Consider the following 18,479-nt stretch of genomic DNA (forward strand, 5'->3'; position numbering starts at 1 on the left):
GAGACCCACCACAGTCGTGTCATCCGCAAACTTGATGAAGAGGTTGGAGTTGTGTGACGTGTGCAGTCGTGGGTCAGCAGAGTGAAGAGGAGGGGGCTCAGCACACATCCTTGGGGGGCCCCAGTGTTCAGTGTGATGGTGCTGGATGTGTTGCTGCCGACCCGTACTGCCTGAGGTCTTCCAGTCAGGAAAGTCCAACAGCCAGTTGCACAGCGAAGTGTTGAGTCCCAGCTCGACCAGTTTGTGAATGAGCTGTTGAGGGATGATTGTGTTGAATGCTGAACTGAAGTCTATGAACAGCATTCTGACGTATGAGTCTTTTTTCTCTAGATATGTGAGTGCTGAGTGGATGGCAGTAGTCTCTCTCTCTCTCACACACACACACACACACACTGTCTCTCTCTCTCTCTCTCTCTTACACACACACACACACACACACACACACACACACACACACACACACACACTGTCTCTCTCTCTCTCTCTCTTACACACACACACACTGTCTCTCTCTCTCTCTCTTACACACACACACACACACTGTCTCTCTCTCTCACACACACACACACACTGTCTCTCTCTCACACACACACACACACACACCCACAGTGTCTCTCTCTCAGTGTCTGTCTGCAGGCTGGAAACACACGTTGTGTGAGCGCGATGCCGAATAAACCCAAGAAGGAGAAGGTGAGCAGAGTGTGTGTGTGTGTGTGTGTGTGTGTGTGTGTGTGTGTGTGTGTGTGTGTGTGTGTGTGTGTGTGTGTGTGTGTGTGTGTGTGTGTGTGTGTGAGATCTTCAGTCAGAGAGAGAGGATTAGTTCAGCTCGACACATTAGCACGTGCGCTAACTCCAGCTGCGCTCATCACAAACTGGTCTTTATCTCAGTGAAACACACACTGGCTCATAAACTGTAAACGATTCCCAGCCCTGGAGGCGAAACACAGCACTTTAGGTGACTTCACGTGTGTATTGTGTTTAGTTTATTTAGTGTGTGTTCAGTGTTCGCGGAGAAGCTAGCTTTAGCCTGTTAGCGGAGTGATGTGGATGGTTTCTCGTGTAGAGAAATAACGCGATTCTTTTCACTCAAATGCGTGCTGAAACGTCCAAAATGCTGTTCTACGAATGAAGATAATTAATAGTGTGTTTTTATATATTTTTGGTTTTGGTGTAGGTTTTTGCGTGTGAAACACTTAAGCCGGACTGCTAATGCTAGCTGTCAGTGACATGGTGTGTGATTATTAGCCAAAAATCATGCTTTTCGTGTTTTTAGGTGCAAAAATGTAAGACCACTGTGTGTATTTGCTTTATAGGATTCACCAAAATCTGCAAAAGTGGGTAAAACAGGAGGGCAGGAGAACTCGGAGCATGAGGTAATTCAGCTAAACACTCGATTTTATTTATTTATTTAAAATCTGCATATATTTTGAATAATATTTCTATAATAATCTGCAATGCAAATGATAAAAATGAGATGCACGTGTCTCATTCTGATCATGTGGAGGAATTATTTTAATGGAGAGATGCGTTTACAGGTTCTTTTTAGATATACTTGTTTAAAATTTGTGCATAGATAAAAGTTTATGGGCAAAAAAATTATATGTTATGCATTGATGCTTTGTGGCAGATTTATGAAAAAACGAAAAAAAAAAAGGGCAGTTACAGTTAGAGGATCTAAACACACTTTATTTTATACATGCATATTAATTTTAAACCTAACATTGTGGTGTTGATTCATGCAAGTGTTGTGCATTATCAACCAGAAGTCTTTCTGAGCTCCACTGATCTGGAATCAGTCTGCTGTCAGTGTCACAGTTCAGATGACTGATGCATGAAACAGGAAACAGCTCAGAGCTGCTGTGATTGCAGATCAGTCCACTCCTGTGATTGGAAATTCAACAGAAAAATAAAACAAAAACTGTGCAACCTTATTTCAAAATGTTAAAAAATTTATGTTTACAAATTTGCAAACTAATCGTAAATTGTGAACCATAAAGATATATTCAGAAATGTGCAACTGTTCTTATTGCTACATAAAATATACCAAAAAAATATAAAAATGTTTTTGAAAATGTTACCAGAAAAAAAAAACCAAAAATAAATAATAAATAAATATGTGTAAAAAAGGGGAAAATATAAAAATTTGCGACCTTATTGTACATTGTTATTAAACACACACACACACACACACACACACACACACACACATATATATATAAATAAACAAACATAAAAGTGTGTTTGAAACTGTGCAACTTTATTGTAAATTTTTACCAAATACCAATAACATTAATGTTACCAGAAAAAATGTAAATAAATAAAAAATGCAAAAAGGGGAAAATATTAAAATTAACAAATTTATTGTAAATAAAAAAAAAAACATTGCAAAAAAAAATTGCAAGCTTATTTTACATTGTTATTAAAATCATATAAATATATAAAAACATAAAAATGTTTAAATCTGTGCAGCTTTATTTTGAATTGTTACCCAAAAAACAATAACATTAAAGTAAAAAAAAAAAAAAAAGTTAACCTAACTATGTTAAAAAAAATTTAAAACACAAAAAGTTGTAAATTGCTACTTTAAAAAAAACGGGCAGATTTATGGTATATTTTAAATTATAAACTTTAAAAATGTTCAATTTGTTAATTGTAACAAAAATTAAAACTTAAAAATATATATATATATATATAAAATTTGCAACCTTTATTGTAAATTCTTACTAAAAAAAAAAAAAATCTATATATAATACAAAAATATAAAAATGTTTATATTGCATCTTTAAAAGTGAAGGATGTTTGAAGCTTGATGCTGCTGCTGCACAGAGGCTCCAGGTTCAGTGCAGCTGGTCATCTCTGAGATCTGCTCCGTGTTTTCTCCATCAGGGCTCGAATAAGAAGGGCACTAACAGCGTGCCGCCGGCCGCACAGCTGCTGAAGGGCAAAGCGTCCGGATCTCAGGCTCCGCTGAAGAAGGAGAAGCGTCCGAGCTCGTCTCGGTTCAGTCTGAGCAGCAGTCGAGAGCTGCAGAAGCTGCCCGCGCTCAAAGGTGAGGCGCACCTACGTCCAGGATCTGATGTTTGATTGGATCAGGAAAACTGTTCTGCAATATTATTGGTGCATATAATGCAGCCCCGCCCACACGGCCTCGATTACATGATCAGAAAAAGATATCTATCCATCTATCTCTCTATATTAACTGGACAGTGCTTTCAAATGTTTCACAAACTATTTTAAAAATTATGTATTAATTCAATAAAGGTTGCATTTATTTGATGAAAAATACAATGAAAATTGTGAAATATTATTATAATTTAAAACCGCTGTTTTCTGTGTGAATATATAATAAGCAGTAATTTATTTCTGTGATGCGCAGCTGTATTTTCAGCATCATTACTCCAGTCTTCAGTGTCACATGATCTTCAGAAATCATTCTAATATGATGATTTGCTGCTCAAGAAACATTTCTGATTATTATCAATGTTGAAAACATTAATATTTTTGTGGAAACTGTGATGCATTTTATTTTTCAGGATTCACAGATGAACAAAAAAGTCCAAAAGAACAGCATTTATTTGAAATAGTAATTTTTTATATTTTTTTAAATTTTTTTTGTGTTTATTTTGATTTTTTTTATGTTTAATGGATGAATAAAAGTATTAATTTCTTTTAAAAAAAAAAAAAAAAAAAAAAAAAAAAAAAAATATATATATATATATATATATATACATATATATATATTATATATATATATATATATATATATATATATAATTGTACCAATCCCAAACTTTCAACACTGCAGTTAACAGTAAGATTAACGTAACCGTGACGGCTGTTAAAAATTCAGCTTTGCATCACAGGAATAAATTATATTCTAAAGTATATTAAAATGGAAAACAGTTATTTTAAATTGCAATAATATTTCACAATATTACTGTTTTTTCTGTATTTTTGATCAAGTTAATACAGCCTTAGAATAAGAATGTTTAAAAACATTAAAACAGCAGGGTTTTATATACACACATTTTGTTTTCTTTTCAACCTATATATATATATATATAGCTATTTATTTAAAAAAAAAATCTTATTCTATATAAACCATTGGATCACACTAGATATGGGTTTTTTTGCAGCATATACATTTACACATGGACATTTCTTCATTTAGCAGACGGTTTTATCCAAAGCATCTCCTGAATGAGGAACATCGTGTGCATGTGTGATATTCTGCTGTATGACTTCAGGAAACATAATGAGCACATAAACGAGCGGATGACGCTTTAACGATGCTCTGTGTGCTTGATGAAGCTTGAGAACATCAGTCACTAGATCATACAGAAAACAGTCAGAGCTTTTGTGTTCAGTGGAAGTCAACGAGGACAGAATGGTCTGTTTTGGCTGAATTAATATCCAGGGCATGTGTAAATTATGAATAGCTGATGTTATGAAGAAGCTGCTTTCACGAGAAACCGATGCTGTGTGTGTCATCATTTCATAAAACACATTATCTTCCTCTGCAGATGTTTATTTTCTCACATCTGACCTAATTAAAGCCAGTTAACGATCGTCACGAGTCAAACTGAGCTCACGCCTCACTCTTACCCACACACACACACACACACACACACACACACACACACACACACACACACACACACACACACACACACACACACTAATTATTAAGAAATAATACTCTTAAAACTCTTACTAAAATTAGAGTTAATAATTATTTAGCAATTATTTGCAACATTATTTGTATAATATATATAATAATATATATTATATTTTATGTAGTACACACACACACATATATATATATATCATAACAAATAAATTAATTATTTAACAATCAGCATTAAATAATATATATATTGTATATATGCATATAATAAAAAATATATTATAAAAAAATTAATTGGTAATAAATGGTTAGTCTTTACTAATCATTAAATAAATATTAAACAATCATTATTAAATTATATATGTAATATTTATAATATATATAATGCATTTAATATATATAATAAATGTTTTTACATATATACATACAATAAATAAATATCAGTATCATTTAATAAATTAATTATTATTAAATCATATTAATTAATTAAATAATACCTGTTATTTAATAAGAGTAAGACAGAGATATTTAGCCATAAATGCATCTGAGATAATTCTAATTTTTAATTTTTACTATTTAATTGTGCCAATATATAGTATAAAATATAGATTATTTCCAGGCATTATACCAATAATATAAAATAATATAAATGCTGTTTGTTAATATGTAATAATAATATGCATTTTACATATAAAGAACATATATTTATATTATTATTATATATTTATTTATTATTATTATAAATTTAATTTAATTTAATTTTAAAATTTAATATATAACATGCTGTAAAAGTGTGTAAGGTGTGTGTAAGTGTGTGGTGTGGATCGTGCCGGTTGTGTGTGTACAGATGAAGGCCGCTGAGCTCTCGGAGCAGCTGCAGGTGTTCAGATGCAGCTTCCTGTCAGCGTTCGGCTGCGGTCGCTGTTCATCCTGCATCTGACAAGAGCTGGTGTGTGTCAGCGCTTTCTCTTTATTTACCATCAGCGGGACAGGGCTTTTGTTTCCGGCGCAGGTAAAGCCGAGAGAGGATGTTTCTCGCAAAATGATGCATTTTAGTGAAACGACAGATTTCCTGTAATTTGCAATTGTTCAGAAAACATCAGCGTGTGACGATGAATGAGAACGTGATGTAAGAGGCTTTTGTGAATGTGTCTCCGGAGTGGCGTTTAGCGTGTTGCTATGCGGTTGCTAGGTCAGTGTGGGTTGTTTCTAAGGTGATAGGAAGTGGTTGCTAAGGTGTTGTGAGTGGTTGCTTGGGTTTATCATTGTATGCATTAATGTTCTTACTTCCGTTTTTGATGCTCGATTTCTAAAAAAATCATAAAAACGCAGATTCCTTAAAAATTAAAACAGACAACACAAAAAGTTTTGAAAAATAAAACACATTTTATATGGAACTAATATTGTTACATTTTTAATAAATTATTAAATTGTTAAAGTTTCATTAAACAAATTGATTAGGCATCATTTTTTTAATTTTAATCTGAATCTTTAATATGAAAAACAGAATTTGGAAAAAATAAAAATAAAACACATCATATGGCACTATTATTGTTTTAATAAAATATTAAAAGTGTTATGAATTCAGTTGATTAGACATTGTTTTGAATTATTAATATTTAATTCAGCTATTAAAATTAGATTCTAGAAAATTTAAAATGTAAAACCGAATTTGAGGAAAAAAACGCAAATTTATATTATTTTTAAATTGTAAAATGTTTATTTTGTTTATAAATTCTGTTGATTAGGCATAGGGCTGGCTGATATGCCAAAAAAAAAAAAAAAAACACGTTTTTTTTTTTTTTTTTTTTTTTTTAGGAAAATCTCAATTTTATCAAAATTCTTTGTTATGCTGGTTTTACTATTTTCTCTAAGTTGTCTGAGCAGTACAGCCAAACTAATTTCCCTGTTTTACAAAACAAAGCCTTATAAAGTAACAGAATATAAAATAAAAAAGAATGGCAGCTATTTAGGCCAAAGTGGGCAAAGCTCGAAATCTTTGTTATTAAAAAATAAGAACAAAGATACACACTACAAACACACATAATTGATTCTTATTAAATCACATGTATTAAAGTTCTTCAGTCAAGAGCAGTGAGTGATTGTTCTCTGTGTTTAGTTGTTTTATTAACATTAATGACAAGCGGCAGCATGTTTAGAACTATTAGACTGCTGTCACTTTAAGACCTACACGCGTTTAATACACAGAGACGCATCCGTTTCTCTATCAGCTGTTTGCTTTCACTTCAGACATAACCAGCTGTGTTTATATGTAAACCTTGCGTGTTTTTGACAGCATTGGTGTAATCACAGAATGCGGGGAAAAATAAAAAACATTTCATAGAGCTCTATTATTGTTAAAATTGTAAAGAATAATTAAATTGTTAATGTGTAACACGTTCAGGTGATTAGACATTTTTTCTTAAATATTAGAATTTAATTAAAAATGCATCTGAAAAATGAATGCACATTTCACAGGTCACTAATGTTGTTTAAAATAAATAAATAAATTACTAAATTGTTAAAGCTTTTTGAATGCAATTGATTAAAATGTAAACCACGGCTTTAAAAATTAAAAAAATTTGAGTTTGTGAACAAATAATACACATTGTGTGTCTTACATCTGCTTGTGTTTATATTTTAAGCACACAATTTTAAAGTGCACAAACCATGTTATTTATGCTTCAGTCTTCAGCAGCTCTCTGCTCAGCGCTTAACAAATCCCGTAATCTGCATGTGGCCTGCATGCGCCAATCAAACCCGCAGCTCCCGCCCACCCCGGCCCCCGCCAGCCAATCGGCAGCCTCCCCAGCCAGCCCTCTGCTGCTTGAGATCACGTGATCTCCTCCTCCAATCGGTGGCCTCCCTCAGACGGCTGACATCACTAACTAGCTGCTTCCCTCCAGCAGCGGAGCTTCATTTTCTGCTGAGAGTGTTTGTGCTAAAATGGAGGCTAACAGCTCGACGTAGCCGTCTCGCGCCCGATCCGACCCGTAGATGTTGACATGCTCTAAAGAGGAGGCCAGGATGGTTCTGGATGCTCCGAGCGCCAACGGCCCCTTTCAGCCGGTGGCCCTCATGCACTTTAGAGGTGAGACGTTTGTCTAATTGTGTCTGTGTAGGCAGAGAGCGCCGAGGGAGGTTGCTATGCCATGATTTGTGGCTGCCGTTATGAAAGCAGAAGAATGTTTGGCATTTGGGAGACACTAGAAGAGATACAAACCTCTGTTTTAGATTCACGCTTTGCAGATTGCATTTGAAGCATTTTCTGGCCATGCATTTGTGTTTGGACTACATGCATTCGGTGCATAAATCTTGACACGGCTCAAAGCGCAGCCTGCATGTTGCTCGGGTGAATGTGGAAACTCTGTTTACAATGCGCTGGTTAAGTAGGAGGGGGTCTGTTTAACTAGTGTCCCATCCCCCCCAAGCAGAGCACTGATGTCAGAGGAAGTGAGGTCACAGCTTCAGGAAGAAAGCATGCATGTGTTCTCAAGCCACAGAGCTTGCGAGAGTTCCTTCTGCTTTGTTTTCTTCACCTCACACACAGACAGATGATTGTAATCATTCATGCATTAATGATGCGTTTGTTGCATGCTTTGCAATGTCTTTTTAAATTTAGGTGCAGCTTTGAGATTAGACACCTGATTTGATATTTTGCTTCTGCATGCATGCTTTGAACGTTATGCATGGAATACTAGTGCATTATACCACAGTGCACACGGAATCATACAACGCAATGCACTCAGTCTTTGATTTCCAGGAAGATGATGGATGTGCAAAACTGCTTAGAAGTTTGGAATAATTATGATTTTTAAATGTTTGTTTGTTAGTCTCTTCTGCTCACAGAGGCTGCATTTATTTGATCAAATATATAGTAAAAACATTAAATATTATTATAATTTAAAATGTCTGTTTTCTGTGTGAATATCTGTTAAAGTGTAATGTATTTCTGTGATGTGCAGCTGTATTTTCAGCATCATTACTCCAGTCTTCAGTGTCACATGATCTTCAGAAATCATTCTAATATGATGATTTGCTGCTCAAGAAACATTTCTGATTATTATTTTTTATATTTTTGTGGAAACTGTGATGCATTTTATTTTTCAGGATTCACAGATGAACAGAAAGTTCAAAAGAACAGCATTTATTTGAAATAGAAATCTTTTATAACATTATAAATGTCTTTACTGGCACTTTGATTAATTTAATGCATCCTTGCTGATTTATTCATTTCTTTGTTTGTTTGTTTTTTAAATCTTCAGAATGATAATTTATCACATTTTCCATAAGAAATGTTTCTTGAGCAGCAATTTCTGATAAGCAATGATGCTGAAAATACAGCTTTGATCACAGAAATAAATTACTGCTTATTATATATTCACATCTAAAACAGTTATTTTAAATTATAATAATATTTCACATTTTTCACTGTATTTTCAATCAAATAAATGCAGCCTTGCTGAACATAAATATTCCAAACACACGGTAGTGTATTTACAGCACTGCATTTTTTTTTACTACTAATAATAGTTCAAATGCACACTTAACCTTTAGTGAACTGCAGATTGAATCATCTTCTTTTGAATCAATTTGAGTCGTTTATAAAATTGAACATTTATAATTTGAAGCATCAGAAGTGGCTGAAAGCATGTGACAGCGTTGTGTTTGTCTCGAAAACACTGATGCATCCCAGATAACACTGAAGAGCCGCCTACACGTCTGTCTGTCTTTGTGCTGAAACAAAACAACACTCATGTGCAGCTTCAAAGGAAACCGTGTGATCTAAACATCCAGTAAAGCCCGAAATATACTGTGAGTGTGCCTGACGTCAAATCACTTTAACCCTGTACAGCCTGGCGTGTGAAGTGTACCTTAAGACAAAATATTACAAATGTTCAACATGCATATACAGTACAGGTCAAAAGTTTGGAAACATTACTATTTTTAATGTTTTTGAAAGAAGTTTCTTCTGCTCATCAAGCCTGCATTTATTTGATCAAAAATACAGAAAAAAACTGTAATATTGTGAAATATTATTACAACTTAAAATAATAGTTTTCTATTTGAATATACTTAAAAAAAATAATTTATTCCTGTGATGCAAAGCTGAATTTTCAGCATCCAGCCTTCAGTGTCACATGTAACATCCAGTCTATCACATGATCATTTAGAAATCATTCTAATATTCTGATTTATTATGAGTGTTGGAAACAGTTCTGCTGTCTAATATATTTGATCAATAAAAGGTTAAAAAGAACTGCATTTATTAAAAAAAAATTCTAATAATATATATTCTAATAATATATTTTCTTTACTATCACTTTTTATCAATTTAACACATCCTTGCTGAATAAAAGTATTGATTTTATTTAAAAAAAGAAAGAAAAAATAAATTACTGACCCCAAATTACTGACCAGTAGTGTATGTTGTTATTACAAAATATTTATATTTTAAAAAACATAGCTTCTTTTTTTTTTTTTTTTTATTCATCAAAGTATCCTAAAAAAGTATCACATGTTCTGAAAAAATATTAAGCAGCAGAACTGTTCCCAACTTTGATAATGAATCATCATATTAGAATGATTTCTAAAGGATCATGTGATAATGATCCTAAAAATTCAGCTTTGCATCACAGAAATAAATGATAATTTAAAGTATAATAAATTTAAAAACAATTATTTTAAATTGTAATAATATTTCACAATATTACTGTTTTTTTCTGTATTTTTGATCAAATAAATTGCAGGCTTGATGAGCAGAAGAAACTTCTTTCAAAAACATTAAAAATAGTAATGTTTCCAAACTTTTGACCTGTACTGTATGTCATATTTATAGCTCTTATAATCTGATACAGTGAGAATACAGAGGGAAAAAAATGAGCAAAAATATGTCATAAAACAATCTAAATATCAGCGTTCGCTCTATATGTCCAGTAATGTGTCTCGGTGAGATGAGATGTAAATGCTCCAAACATATAATGCAGTGATTGAGAGATGAAGAAATAAAGGCTCCTCAGAAGATGTGAGATGTTCTGGAGGCTTGTGAAGATCATTCCTCCGCTGAGGAACAGTGAAAGTAAAGCCTCTGGAAACAAATGCTCCTCAAAAGATCCTGAGGATCAGATTTGAGACTCTAAAACATGATTGATGGAGAATCAAGTAAAGCTGAGCTGCTTCAGTCCAGTAAGAGTTCATCTGGAGATATTACTGCAGTTATTCTGACCTTTACTTGATCACAATCACTCAAGATCTGACACGAGCTGAAGCTGGACGCTTGTACAATTACACTAAAAGAGTTGATAAAACTGTCAATCAGAGACAGAAGAGATTGAGTGTGTAACAGTAGAGTTTGAGGCTCTATAGAGCTAACATGAGCTCTGGTCTCCGTGTCTGTAGATGTTCCTCCCGCCGAGCAGGAGAAGTTATTCGTGCAGAAGCTGCGTCAGTGCTGCGTTCTCTTCGACTTCATCTCTGACCCGTTGAGCGACCTGAAGTGGAAGGAGGTGAAGCGGGCGGCGCTCAGCGAGATGGTGGAGTACATCACCCACAACAGGAACGTCATCACCGAGCCCATCTATCCTGAGGTGGTGCACATGGTGAGTCCACACAAACACCTCACTCCGGCGTCGCAGTCGGTCTGTTTCAAGCACTGCATCAGTGTCTCAGCAATGGATGCTCTGCAAGTGAATGGGTGCCGTCAGAATGAGAGTCCAAACAGCTGATAAAAACATCACAATAATAACCAACAGCACTCCAGTCCATCAGTTAACATCTGGAGAAGACAAAAACTGAAACAAATCCAGCATTAAGACGTTTTTAACTCAAATACATAGAGTCCATAATCCATAATAAAACTTCCTCCAGTGAAAAAGTGCATCTCCTGTTGTCTCTCACATCAAAAATCCAGACACATATTTGTTTAGAGCTGTTTAAACGCTGCTTGATCTGTGCAGATTTCTCTCCTGATTCACACCAGAACACTTTTTCACTGGAGGAAGTGTTATTATTAATTATAAACTCTATGTATTTTAGTTAAAAACGTCTTAATGCTGGATTTGTTTCAGTTTTTGTCTTCTCCAGATGTTAAGTGATGGACTGGAGTGCTGTTGGTTATTATTGTGATGTTTTTATCAGCTGTTTAGAATCTCGTTCTGACGGCACCCATTCACTTGCAGTGAACAAGTGACGCAGTTTCTCCAAATCTGATGAAGAAACAAACTCAACTCTTTCCTTTAATAACACGCATATTTTGGTCTTGAGAAGTCAAAGCTCGGCCGTACGAGGTTGTGTTCAGTGTTTCGGGCTCCTCCGAATCAGATCGTCCTTTTAAGGGCCAGTTTTTGGCCGACAGCTTTGTGTTTAGCTCCGGACCTGGAGCTTCTGCCAGCTGCAGTTATTCCTACATCTCTTTGATATTTATTAGAGCCTATCGAAGTGCAAATAGACTTGTGAAATAAGCATGACAATATGTTCTCGAGCACATGTCCTGCATCACATCCCATTGAACACACACACACACACACACACACACACTTTGATGATTAAAGCTAAGAACTTCAAAGTGGAGGATTGTATAATTTGTGCATGTGCTGCCACGTTTTGACGGTTCATTGATAAAGACTCGCTCCTTCAGTCTGTTCTCAGTGATCATACACACATTTTTCTTCAGTAGTTGAAGTTTTATGTCTGTTTCAGTTTGCAGTCAACATGTTTAGGGCGTTACCTCCATCATCCAACCCAACCGGCGCAGAGTTTGACCCCGAGGAGGACGAACCCACGCTAGAAGCGGCCTGGCCTCACCTGCAGGTGAACGTTTATATGAAATTAATACTTTTATCCATCGAGGATGCATTAAATTGATCAAAAGTGACAGTAAAGACATTTATAATGTTAGAAAAGATTTAAATGCTGTTCTTTTGAACTTTCTGTTCATCTGTGTATCCTGAAAAATAAAATGCATCACAGTTTCAACAAAAATATTAATGTTTTTAACATTGATAATAATCAGAAATGTTTCTTGAGCAGCAAATCATCATATTAGAATGATTTCTGAAGATCATGTGACACTGAAGACTGGAGTAATGATGCTGAAAATACAGCTGCACATCACAGGAATAAATTACTGCTTATTATATATTCACATAGAAAACCATTATTTTGATATTTTAATTCATAATAATTTTTTTAATGTTTTTTTGTTTTTTTGATTGAAGAATTGTTGTTTTGAATAGTATTTTTTTTTAAAAAATTTTATTGTTTTTTTGTTATAATAAATGTGTTGAACGTCAGTGTATATAATAGTATTATTTCTTGTTAAGTGTTTTAATTATTAATAAAGTAATTTTATTACAATATTGTTTTACTGTAATACAGTAAAAAAAAAATTTATACACTTAGATGGATTTTATTTCTTTTTTAATGTGCTTAATTATAAAAAGTGAAATTGTTTTTATTAATAGTAGTATTCATTATTATTAATAATGTATCTGTGAAAAGGTGCTTTAGATCAAAGTGTCCACTAAAGCACTGCTGATTTGCTTATAATGAAATGCATATTTCAGATACATATTTTTCCTTCCGCAGCTCGTCTATGAATTTTTCCTGCGGTTTCTAGAGTCGCCAGACTTTCAGCCGAACATAGCCAAGAAATACATCGACCAGAAGTTTGTGATGCAGGTGTGGTGTTATTTTGGCAGTGTTTGCATGATCACTGTAGACCTCTGCGCTAAAAACTGCTCACTTCACATGTGATCAGAGTAATTAATGGATGTTGTATCTGATTGGATCGCAGCTCCTGGAGCTGTTCGACAGCGAAGACCCTCGAGAGCGTGACTTCCTGAAGACGACTCTCCACCGAATCTACGGGAAGTTCCTGGGGCTCAGAGCGTACATCAGGAAACAGATCAATAACATTTTCTATAGGTGAGAGTCACGGGATGCTTTCATAACTGAGCGAAGCAGAGTTGAGTCGTGACGACCTTTGATTTGATTTTGGAAAATAGTGAAAACAAGCCATCTTCATTTCTAAATTATATGGTTGTTTTAACAATTTTATTGTTTTGTTTTTGTACTGAAATGTAAAAACAATAGAAGTTCATATTTAAAAAAAAAAATTTTTTTTACATTTGTTATGTTATTTTTACAATTTAATACCTTTTAATATAATATAGTTGGATATAATAACATTTATTTTTGGCCCATGGCCATATATATATATATATATATATATATATATATATATGTATGTGTGTCGACTTTAAATGGTTAAAGAAAAAATAAAATTAAAAAATACAGTAAAAATTTTGAAATATTATTACAATTTAAAATATCTGTTTTCTATGTGAATATCTTTTAAAATGTAATTTATTTCTGTGATGTGCAGCTGTATTTTCAGCATCATTACTCCAGTCTTCAGTGTCACGTGATCTTCAGAAATCATTCTAATATGATGATTTACTGCTCAAGAAACATTTCTGATTATTATCAATGTTGAAAACAGCTGAGAAAATTTTTATAGATCAAAATTAATTAAAATATTAATATTAAATCAATATAATGTTACAAAATGCTATTCTTTTGAACTTTCTGTTCATCTGTGAATCCTGAAAAATAAAATGCATTTCCACAAAAATATAAATGTTTTCAACATTGATAATAATCAGAAATGTTTCTTGAGCAGTAAATCATCATATTAGAATGATTTCTGAAGATCATGTGACACTGAAGACTGGAGTAATGATGCTGAAAATACAGCTGCGCATCACAGAAATAAATTACAGTTTAACAGAGATTCACATAGAAAACAGTTATTTTAAATTATAATAATATTTCATAATTTTTACTGTATTTTAATCAAATAAATGCAGTCTTGCTGAGATTGAGACTTTCAAAAACACACATACAGTACAGACCAAAAGTTTGGAAACATTACTATTTTTAATGTTTTTGAAAGAAGTTTCTTCTGCTCATCAAGCCTGCATTTATTTGATCAAAAATACAGAAAAAAACAGTAATATTGTGAAATATTATTACAATTTAAAATAATAGTTTTTAATGTGGTATATACTTTAAAAATTATCATTTTATTTTCTGTGATGCAAAGCTGAATTTTTAGGATCATTATCACATGATCCTTTAGAAATCATTCTAATATGATGATTCATTATCAAAGTTGGAAACAGTTCTGCTGCTTGATATTTTTTCAGAACGTGATACTTTTTTAGGATACTTTGATGAATAAAAAGTAAAAAAAAAAAAAAAAAAGAAGCTTTTTTTTGTGAAATATAAATATTTTGTAATAACAATATACACTACTGGTCAGTAATTTGGGGTCAGTCATTTAGTAATCTTTTTCTTTTTTTTAAATAAAATCAATACTTTTATTCAGCAAGGATGTGTTAAATTGATAAAAAGTGATAGTAAAGAAAAACTATATTATTAGAATATATATTATTAGAATTTTTTATTTTTATTTTGAATAAATGCAGTTTCTTTTTAACCTTTTATTTCATCAAATATATTTAGACAGCAGAACTGTTTCCAACACTCATAATAAATCAGAATATTAGAATGATTCTCTAAATGATAATGTGATAGACTGGATGTTACATGTGACACTGAAGGCTGGAGTAATGATGCTGAAAATTCAGCTTTGGAATCAATTCATCACAGGAATAAATTATTTTTTTTAAAGCATATTCAAATAGAAAACTATTATTTTAAATTGTAATAATATTTCCACAATATTACTGTTTTTTTTTTATGTATTTTTGATAAAATAAATGCAGGCTTGATGAGCAGAAGAAACTTCTTTCAAAAACATTAAAAATAGTAATGTTTCCAAACTTTTGGTCTGTACTGTATATATATGGCGACTTCAGATGGTTTTCTCGTCGTATTACGGGTTTCTTCAGTTCAGAGTATCTGTTTTGTCTCGTACAGGTTCATCTATGAAACCGAGCATCATAACGGAATAGCAGAACTACTGGAAATATTAGGAAGGTATGAAACAATGTTAAAAAAATCTGTTTATTTCTCTCAAATCCAAGCAACGTTTGAATAAATCAGTGTGATGCTGTATTATTGTGACGAATCGCTGTTTGTTAGTGAAATGGCATTGTAATAATCCTTTGATGTATAGTGATGACATTATCAGTGCCTTTCATGTTTAATAAGAGCACACTCGTTAACAGTTACAGTGTGTTAGGCTCGTTTACTCGGCTCTAATGAGTTCATGACTCTCTCTTCCTCCAGCATCATTAACGGCTTCGCCTTACCGCTGAAAGAAGAGCACAAAATCTTCCTTTTAAAAGTCTTGTTACCTTTGCATAAAGTCAAGTCCCTCAGTGTTTATCACCCACAGGTACGATCTGGACTTTACACCGAAACGATTCACGTGCACACGTCACAGTGTGTCCAAAAAGTGATAGTTTTATGTTTTATTAAGAACTTGAGACACTTTGTTTGTTTCATGCTAATTAATTCTGTATAGAGAGAGAGCATTAAGAGTTTACTTTTTAAATTAGGACATTATTTATGATAATTTTGCACATTTGTCCCCAAAATTCACTCTTGGTTTTTGTAATTCCTATTTTTCTGAATGAAAATTTAGATTTTGCTTAATGAGATTATAAGGTAATTCATGCAGAATTAAAGTTCATCAGTTATTTTTTTCTTCCAAGTAATTATTGATGAATTCTACACCCCTCCACTTTACAAAAATTATATATTTATCTCATATATGTGTGTGTCTGTATCTATCTATATCTATCTATATCTCATCTATATATATATGAATTTGTGTATTTAATATAATACATTATATATGAATAATTACAAAAAATTAATGAATATTATAAATAATTTTTAGAAAATTGGGTTTTTAAAAAAAAAAAAAAAAAAAAATATATATATATATATATATATATATATATATATTTTTTTTATTTTGTTTATTTTATTTGTTTTATTAAAAATATTAAATATTTAATACATTTTAATAAAGAAAAATAAAGTAATATTTATGTGAATATATAAATAATTTTTAGAAAATTGTGAAAACATTTTATATATATATATATATATATATATATATATATATATATATATATAAATAAATTTGTTTATTTTAAAATTATGAATTATATATGAATAATAAAAAAGTATTAAATACATTTTTTTAAAAAGAAATACATGAATATATAAATAATTTCTAGAAAATTGCTGAAACATTTTAAATATATATTTCATATATATATATATTATATATAATATAATATATAATATATATATATATATAATATATATATATAGAATTATATATGATATATATATAATATATGTAATTTAATATAATACATTTTATATGAATAATTACAAATATTAATCAAGATTAATAAAGAAATATTTATATTAATATATACATTTTTTTTGGAAATTTGTGGAAACATTTTATATATATATATATATATATATAATATATGACTTTCTAATTTCTTTATTTTATATTATAAATTATATATGAATAATAAAAAATATTAAATTAATTTTAATAAAGAAATATTTATATGAATATAAAAATAATTTCTAGAAAATTGCTGAAACTTTTTAAATATATATATATATATATATGTCATATTTTAATTCTGCATAAATTACAGTAGATTCTCATCCAGGAAATTCTAACTAAATAAAAGCTGTAAGATCCATGTGTGTTACAGTAACGAGAGTTTTGAGGGAAACTCTTAATGATGAAAAGTGAGCTTTATTTATTTTTTCACCCACAGTATAATGTCTGACTCCTTTAGTTTTGAGTGCAGCAGGCTTTGACTGATGACTGACTGTCTGCTGTTGTTTCTCGTTCTTCAGCTGGCTTACTGTGTGGTTCAGTTTCTAGAGAAGGACAGCACGCTCACTGAGCCGGTGTGTTTCTGTGTCCCGTCTCCTCTCACACAACTCTTCAGCTAGCTTTAACCAGCAGCGATCACTTCTTATTTTACACACTACCAGTCAAGTCATTTTCTCTTCTGCTCACCAAGGCTGCTTTTATTTGATTAAAAATACAGTAAAAATTGTGAAATAGTTTTGTAATGTAAAACAGCTGTTTTCTATGTGATTATCTGTTAAAATATAATTTATTTCTGTGATGCGCAGCTGTATTTTCAGCATCATTACTCCAGTCTATCGTATTTAGTATTTTTGTTTTTTTTGTCTTTATTGATTCGTTAAAAAGTGACATTTTTAATGTTATAAAAGATTCTATTTCAAATAAATGTTGTTCTTTTGAACTTTCTGTTTATTTGTGAATCCTGAAAAATAAAATGCATCAGTTTCCACAAAAATATTAATGTTTTCAACATTGATAATAATCAGAAATGACACTGAAGACTGGAGTAATGATGCTGAAAATACAGCTGCGCATCACAGAAATAAATTACACTTTAACAGAGATTCACACAGAAAACAGATATTTTAAATTACAAAACTATTTCACAATTTTTACTGTATTTTTGAATCAAATAAATGCAATTCCTGGTGAGCAGAAGAGACTTATAAAACATTAAAAATCTGAATTATTGCCGTCTTCAGAGCAGTGCGAGTGTAGTGTGTGAGGAGTGTTTGTTGGTTTCAGGTGGTGATGGCTCTTCTGAAATACTGGCCAAAGACTCACAGTCCAAAGGAGGTGATGTTTCTGAACGAGCTGGAAGAGATCCTGGACGTCATCGAGCCGTCAGAGTTTGTTAAAGTCACGGAGCCGCTCTTCAGACAGCTGGCCAAATGCGTCTCCAGTCCACATTTCCAGGTCTGCTGGACCCACAGAAGGAGCAACCAGCTCGAGGTCCTGAGGGAA

At 32.2% G+C, this 18,479-nt stretch overlaps 1 pseudogene; it reads left to right on the forward strand.

Moving 5' to 3' along the window:
• Positions 1 to 549: 549 nt before the first annotated feature.
• The window catches only part of LOC109076111, a 25,167-nt pseudogene continuing 7,237 nt past the window's right edge, over positions 550 to 18,479 (forward strand).

The sequence above is a fragment of the Cyprinus carpio genome, chromosome A20 (assembly GCF_018340385.1).
Source record: "Cyprinus carpio isolate SPL01 chromosome A20, ASM1834038v1, whole genome shotgun sequence".
In the NCBI taxonomy this organism is placed as follows: Eukaryota; Metazoa; Chordata; class Actinopteri; order Cypriniformes; family Cyprinidae; genus Cyprinus; species Cyprinus carpio.